The sequence below is a fragment of the Lygodium microphyllum genome, chromosome 18, assembly GCF_053477565.2.
Source record: "Lygodium microphyllum isolate KBCC chromosome 18, Lygodium_microphyllum_v1.1.10, whole genome shotgun sequence".
Taxonomy (NCBI): Eukaryota; Viridiplantae; Streptophyta; class Polypodiopsida; order Schizaeales; family Lygodiaceae; genus Lygodium; species Lygodium microphyllum.
The window spans coordinates 33,039,200-33,047,264 of NC_141152.1; positions in this window are offsets into that span (position 1 = coordinate 33,039,200).

Sequence of the window (8,065 nt, forward strand, 5' to 3'; positions counted from 1 at the left end):
CTTCCTCTTCTTCTTCTTCACATATTTGCCTATTGGCAATGGAGGCAGTTCTTCCTCTTCTATGGGTGGCAGCTCCTTGACCGCGGCCTGCACCTTGGAAAGGTGTTTGACGATGTCCTCCGCTATGCTTGGGACATTGCCTCTTGAAGTGACCGGGTTCGTTGCAGTGGAAACATGGGAGGTTTCGGCCATTACTTTGAGTAGGAACAAAGTTGTTGATGCTATTTGTCCTTGCTTTTTTCCTTTGTCCTTGATTGTGACCCCGAACTCTCTTCATTTGAGGTTTGAATACTCCTCTGTTCGGGTCACTATAGGACCAAGTTTTGTTACCCCTTGGTCTAGCTTACACCTCTTGAATTATAGGCGCCGCTCAAATGAGTGCATCCTGAAGATCTGATGGAAGCATAGATTCGAGACGGGTATTTACGGACGGATTTAAGCCTGCACAAAATTTGGACACCTGCTGCGTCATGTCCATCTGTGGCGCATACTTTAAGAGTGAGATGAATTTAGAGTAGTATGCGTCAAGGGTGAGTCCTAGCTATTTTAGCTCGTAGAACTCATTCATTTTCTGAGTACGATATGCAGGTGGTAAATATCTTCCCTGCACGGCTTTCTTCAACTTCTCCAGGTAACGGACCCCTCTGAAGTCCCTTGATCCCTGCACCATTGCTTCCACCAAAGTTTGGCTTCGCCGATGAGTTTTAACTTGGCGAGCATGGCCTGATTTGTAGGTGCAGTACCAACTGCTTCAAAGTAATCCTCCATGGATTCAATCCAAATTTCAGCATCAGCCTGGATGAATTTGCCTCTCCCGTCAAACTCGGGTGGCTTTATTTGCTTGAGGAGGAACTTCTTCTCCTGGGTCATAGCAGTATTTGATGTGGGAGGCGAATTTGGAACCTGTACCTGGGGTTGTGCCTGGATAAAAGTTTTCTTAACGTTATTATATGATAATCGATGATAGCTTATCTTTCATTTTTAGTTCAGCTATCTCGTAAATAATGAAGCTACTTAACTTTTTGACAACTCTTATGCACAGCTAGATATTGATAAAAATAAGTCTTTATTTGTATTTACATGGGCATAGCCTTATACAACGTTTCGTGTGATGATAATCCAATCATTACATTGAGTTTGGGGAGAACATCGTTGTATTGCATTTGTCTACAGGAACTGTGTAATAGTAGGGTTTTGGGTCATGGATTTTTAGGAATCGATAGTTCATTGGAAGTTCAGGATACCCTTTCCGTTGGAATCCATACTTCTCATGGCGGCCCAACACTTTAATCCTGTCGGCTGGGATTACACGGGTTACTTCCTCATATACATATGAGTTCATTTCAACCCTCGGACCTTGAATATGTAAAGTCGAATTTACGTGAGCTTCCACAAAAATAAATAGCTTCACGACTTTCAAGTCTTCCAACCACTTGATCCTTTTTAGGTTGGTCTGTAGATAAGCAAACTGGTGGGCGGCTATATAGTAGATTCCTGAAGACCCCGTCCATCTTTGTTCTATGTATAAAGGTGATGGATTATAAATCTGCTCTAGGATGTTCATCATCCCAATTCTTTGTCTATAAAGGGGAGAATGCATTGCAGTCATAAACATGACCCGAAATACCAAAAACTTGTTCCACGCTTCATAGTTCTGCAAGACAGCATTGAAGATGAGAAAATGTTTGGACAGCAACAATTTCTTTACTTCATTTTATTGAGATCTCATAAAAACAATTCCGTTGTTGGTCGGCTCTGATACCAATTGTAACGTGTCCCCTAGTATCATCCAGGACACGTCTTAGTAGTCCATCGGAAAGGACATCTAAAAAACTCCGCCTGGCACTCCCATGGAATGTTACGGGTTTTGCAATCTAGGTCTTCTTGCGTCTGCCACATAGCGGTAGTATCCTGGCCGTTTTCCACTTAGGATCGATCGAAATTAGGGTTTTCCTATTTGGTCATTAGCTAATAGCAACTAGCGTCAGACCCGAGGGAGCTACTTTACGCAGAAACGCCAGGTCCGAAGCGGATTCACTCTGCACTTGGTTCAAGGAGAATGGGAAACGAGAGGGATGCAAGGCTCAACCTCTCTGCCATAAGGCATAGTCCCATTCCGTTCCCCTAAAATAGCGTAAATCGGGTAAGACGTAACTCTAGGTCATCATTCTCATTATTCGTTTTGATGATGATGATCATCCCGCTGTTCTTTGAGATTTTTGAGAAAAGTTCCCAGCTAACCAAGACCACCCAACCGTAGGACCGACCCATGGCCCATCCTCCGCACTTTCCTCGGTTTGTTTTAGTTATAAAATTATCTAACACATTAATTTCACACATAACAATCAGCTTCTTTAATTAACCCTGTTAAGCACTGGTTCCTTCACGTAATCTTATCACGTGACATAGAAAAACAATATCAAGCAAGTTCTTTTAACATTTCATCATTTTATCTTTGAAATACAAGGAGTTCCGCCCATAGGCTTGTCCATAATCCGCTCGGAGGCTATCCAGTAATTCCCAGGGATCACTATTCCAAGCATCAACTAGAATGCGGGCCTCGAGATCCAATCCCGAGTCACGTTAGCCTCTTGTGCAGGACCCAGAAGGTGAGGGATTTACGGCTAGAGCCCCCCTGGCACCCAAGCGTCCTCCTGCTCCAAGTAGAGCTCAACGGAGAGACCTCTTGCGGCGGGTTCAGTCCACGTTCCCGGCGCGGTCAACAACCCCCTTGGTTAGGGTCAGGCAGGCAGTCGGGGGTAACTGAAGCTGCCTCTCCCTTCAGGCCTTTAACCTGAAGTATAGGTACTCATTTAATTTTTAATTCATAATTCAAACAGAGCCCTAAAATCTCTAGCAAGCACAAACATTTCCGTTAATCAACCGAGTTGTTTGGCGAACTGCTAAGGAAGTGTTCTTTCCTTTTGAGTGTATCAGCACTTGTTCCCAAGGTGTCTTGTAAATTGGCAAGATCTTTTACATTTCGGTGTAGGCTATACCCAACTTGGTTAACCCTAAAGTTCCTTAGATATGCTAGTTCCAGTTTACAACTTTCCTTATTTAGAAGGATATCCAAAAATACGTCTTTTTGCAAGATAACTTGCGTAGGGATCTGCCATCCTTGATGAGGGTTTTTACCCTTTCTCCTTGTGAATCAATCACAAGACTAAATGATTTCGTACTTGCTGCGCAAGTCTTTTGATAGAATAATCCGTTTTAGATCCTTTAAGTTGACGTATGTCAGGCCTAGGGTTTCTTCTTTTAGGAACCTTAGGGACAAACCCTAGTTCCTTATCTTTATGAATTTATTGTCCCTATAGTAAGGAAAGTAGTCAAGTGTTTTAGGGTATGAATGTTTCTATGTTTAGATTGGTTTGAATAATTTTTGGGAGGTTATATTAATTGTCTTGTCACAGTTTTTCTATCCTTGTGACAATTTACTTTCCAGTCAATACGATTTAATTCTAACTTCCGTTTTTCTTACAGATGAACTCATGCCAAATAACAACATTTGCCTTGCTAAGATGTGCAATTAGCAAAGATAACTTCCTAGTAATTTGAGCATTGAAAGAAACCTTTCATGAATTTAACCATTTACAATGATTCGTTGCGAAAGGAATAAGACTAATGGTACAAGATATAATTTCTACACCTTAGGATTTAACTAAAATATACTACTATAGTAAATGGATAATCTTGCTCATAGTTTACAATGCTTGATGCAACTCGAAGGAAACTAAGTTCTATTCGTTATCATTCATTCAAATGAGCTAAACTCCTTCATTACAAATAACTCGGACAATATATCCTATCCCTAACAATTTCTCTTTGCAAGATCGACTTAAAAACCGAATTAAAGACAAGAAGAAAAACCTGGTTTTGGGGTGGGATATCCACATGGATACCAGGGGATGACCCTCCCGCGGCTACACCTTGGACTTTCTTCGACGGCATCGTAGTTTGAATGTGAGATAGCCTTTTTCTCTTTCTTCTGGAATTCCACCGTCTCTTTGGATCAAAAAAAGTTAATGGGTGAGTGTGGTTTTGCAACCACGGAACCCTTGGAGGACTTTGACTTGGGGTAGAAGGAATAGAAATCACTTATTCTCCTTCCTTCCCTTTCTTTTATCTTTTTCCCACTCTTCCTCCTTCACTCCTTCTTTTCACTCCCTCTACTTTCCCTCCCTATCTTTTATCTTTTCCCACTCTTCCTCCTTCACTCCCTCTTTTCACTCCCTCTACTTTCCCTCCCTATCTTTTATCTCACGGCTACTTTTCCCTTACGGGATATCCTCCGAGGCCATGATGATGATTTGGATTTTTAGGTTTAGGGGGGGGGGAAATAATAATGGGGATACGGGGGATTAAGAAGAAAGCTTAGGGAGTTGTGGGGAAAAAAGAAAAAGAGTTATGAGGGGGTGAAAAGGGCTTAGGGGAATAAAACACTGGGGGGGGGGGGTAGGTTCCCAAAGTCAAGGGAGGGCTTAAGGGGAAAAGGGAATTTAAAAATCCTAGGGGGGGTGTGTGGTTCCAAAACCCATGGGAAGGGGGCTAAGGGGATTTTTTTTTTTTTGGAAACCCGGGGGAAAAAAGGGGGTTTAGAGGGATTAAACCCGGGGGGGAAGGGGGGGGGGAGAAAGAAGGGGGGAAAAATGGGGTAGTAGGGTATAGGAAGGGGGGTTAAAGAGGCCCCCCCTTTGGAAGCTTCCAAGCTTCTAGAAGCTTGGAGGGGTGGTTATGGCCGTCCGTCTTGACGGCTAAATGGGAGGCGGCTTCACACTCACCCTCTTCTCCACAGTAGCGACTCGGCGCAACAGAGGGACGGCTTCTTTTCTTCCTCACATGACCCTCCTTCCTCTCTCCCTCACGGCTAACAGCCTCCCACTCTACTTCACGACTGCCCAGTGTCAGAGTATCCCCTCTTCTCTTCCTTTTTCCGCAGACTGACGGCCTCCCTGATTTAAATAGGGGAGGGGAGGGGGATCCTCCCTCCCCTGCGTGTCATCACGCATCCTTCCCCCCCCTCGCTCTAGGCTCCACCAAGGAGCTTACTCAATCCTTCTATTCCCCTCCCCCTCCAGCCGGAGGGATAGGGGGGAATATTTTTTTTTTTCATTTATCCAAATTCATATTCATTTGAGGCAGTTCACGCGGAATATTACAAATTGGGTAATATTTTCGAGCGGGAATATTACATTCTCTCCCCCTTGGAGGAATCAAGATGTCCTCATCTCGAGAAGAACTGGGGGTATTGTCGGATGAGAGTGCTTTCTTCCATCCAAGTGGCATCCTCCTCGGCATAATCTTTCCATTGGTCGAGGCATTCTCTCAAGGTATTGGATCTCAGTTGTCTCTTCCTAACATCTGAGATCTTGTCAGGCCATAGCTCAAGGACTCCTTCGCTAGGCATAACAACTTGTTGGTCAGCAAGTACATGGCTGGGATTAAGTACATACTTCTTCAGTAGGTTGATGTGGAATACATTATGAACCTTTAGGTTCTCAGGGAGTTGCAGTTTATAAGCATTGGGTCCTAGGCACTTGAGGATCTTGTATGGTCCACAATACCTTGGGCTTAGCTTCTTGCAATCTCCTAAGGATAGGGAACTCTTCTTTGGACATACATGAATGAAGACCATGTCTCCTTCATCGAAGGTTCTATCTTGACGTTTCAAATCCATGTTTGCCTTTTTTCTATCCTTGGCGGCTTGGATGTCTTGTCTTATTGACTTCATTTGATCATCCATCTCTTCTAGCATCTGCCTTGAAGCTTCAACCCTCAAGGTTAGGTCTGAGAAATTTAAAGGACTTCGATAGTCATGCCCATACAATGCTTGAAAAGGGGTCATCTGAATACTTTGTTGGTAATAAGCATTGTAGGCAAACTCAACTAGTAGCAAGCATTGAATCCACCTTTTTGGTTCACGGCAGTAGTGTGCCCTTAGCATATCCTCGATGACTTGGTTGACTCACTTTGTTTGACCATCGGTTTGAGGATGGTAAGCTGTACTAAAACAGAGTTGAGTCCCAATGGCTTCAAAGATAGCTCTCCAGAAGTGTGATGTGAAGAGAGAATCACGATCACTAATGATTCTTCTGGGTAACCCATGTAGCTTGAATATCTCCTTGATAAACAACCTTGCAATGTCTGAGGCTTTATAGTTTGTCTTAACAAGAATAAGGTGTGCAACCTTAGTAAGAATATCAACCATAACCATAATGGAGTTTTATCCTTCCTAAACTTGGGGTAGGCCAACAACAAAGTCCATACTGATGAATTCCCATTTCATTTGAGGAATGTTAAGTGGTTGTAACTTTCCTGGCATTTGGACATGTTCGGCTTTAATACGCTGACAAGACAAACGCTCAGTGACATATTTGAGAACGCCACCTTTAAGCCTCTCCCAATAGTAGCTCTTTCTAACTGCATTGAGGGTCTTGGCATAGCCAGGATGTCCTGAGAAAGGGGAATCATGAGCTTTCCAAAGTATCTTCTACCTGAGCGACTGGCTTGCTGGTATGCATAATCTTGTTCTATAGTAGACAAGTCCACTATTGATAGAGAATTGATGATACTTAGCCTGTAGCTTTTGGTCTTGATCCTTGATAGGGATCTCCCTTAGCATCTTTTGATAGGTTGGATCATGGCATGCTTCTTCTCTAGTTAGCTCAAGTATTGGGTTATTTGGCATGGATACCTTTGTGGCTAGAGATCTAGCTGTTGATGGATTTTGCAAGATGGATCTTGTCAATCCAATAAAACTACGAATTTCTTTGACAGTTGTTGGTATTGGCCATTCTAGAACATCTCTAACTTTGGCCAGATCCATTGAGATTCCTTCCGCTGATACGATGAATCCCAAATATTCAATCTGACGTTTGAAGAATGCACATTTCTTCATCTTAGCATAAAGCTTGTGTGCCCTCATTGTCTCAAGGACAATCTGAAGCTGGGGTTCATGATCCTCTTCCTGTTTGAAATAGACTAAGGTATCGTCGAAGAAGATGAGTACAAAGTCATCAAGATATGGCCTAAAGATATCCTGCATTAACCTGTTCAAGGTGGCAGGTGCATTCGTCAACCCGAATGACATGACTAGGAACTCAAAGTGTCCGTATCTTGTGTTGAAGGCCATCTTTGGGATATCTTCTTCCTTGATCCTTATCTGATAGTATCCAGACCTAAGATCAATCTTGGAGAAGATCTTTGCACCTTGAAGACGGTCAAGAAGTTCATCTATTCTAGGAATAGGGTACTTTTTCTTAATCGTTGATTGATTCAATCCTCTGTAATCAATACACTTATTGTATGGTGGATTGATATGTTGTTTCTTTTTCTGCAAAATCCGTTCGATGCTCCTTTGCGGCGGGACGAGCTTTCGAGGGATGAGGATTTCTAGCTCGCCCTTGGATCCTTGGAGCTCACACACCTTTAGTTTTTAGTCGCCTGATCTATGTAGACATTTTCTATGTATTAGTGATATCCTTTCATGATTGTACCAATCGCATTTTATGCGATCATGTATTTATTTCATGTATCAGTTTTATGATTTCAGTATACATTCTTTTTGTTTGCAAGCGCTTTGTATGCAGTAGTGCAGAAACTATTTTGTATGGCTCTCATACAGCACACAGTACTAGCCACAAATTTTTTTTTCCCTATTACCGTCGCTATTTGCGTCGCAAATGTTCGGGTCGCTATTGGCCTCGCTATGCACGTCACAAATTCACTGGTTGAGTTGCTATACGCGTCGCTATTTGCGTCGCTATATGTGTCGCAAATATAGTGATGCATATAGCGACACCAATAGCGACGTTTCTATGGCATCGTCAATAACGACGCTTTTTGCGACGACGGGGGCAAATTTTGTTGTTTGTATTTTCGTCACTTTAAACGTTGGTATAAGGTCTATATCTTGTAGTGTCCCCACATGGCCACTGCATGGCCTACCCCCCCCCCCCCCCCCCCCCCCCTCCCTCATGCAGCCCATAACTCCCCCTAGCCCATCCCCCCTACACTCCCTCTCCTCCAGCCATGCATCGGCTGGGGGAAAGGGATAAACATA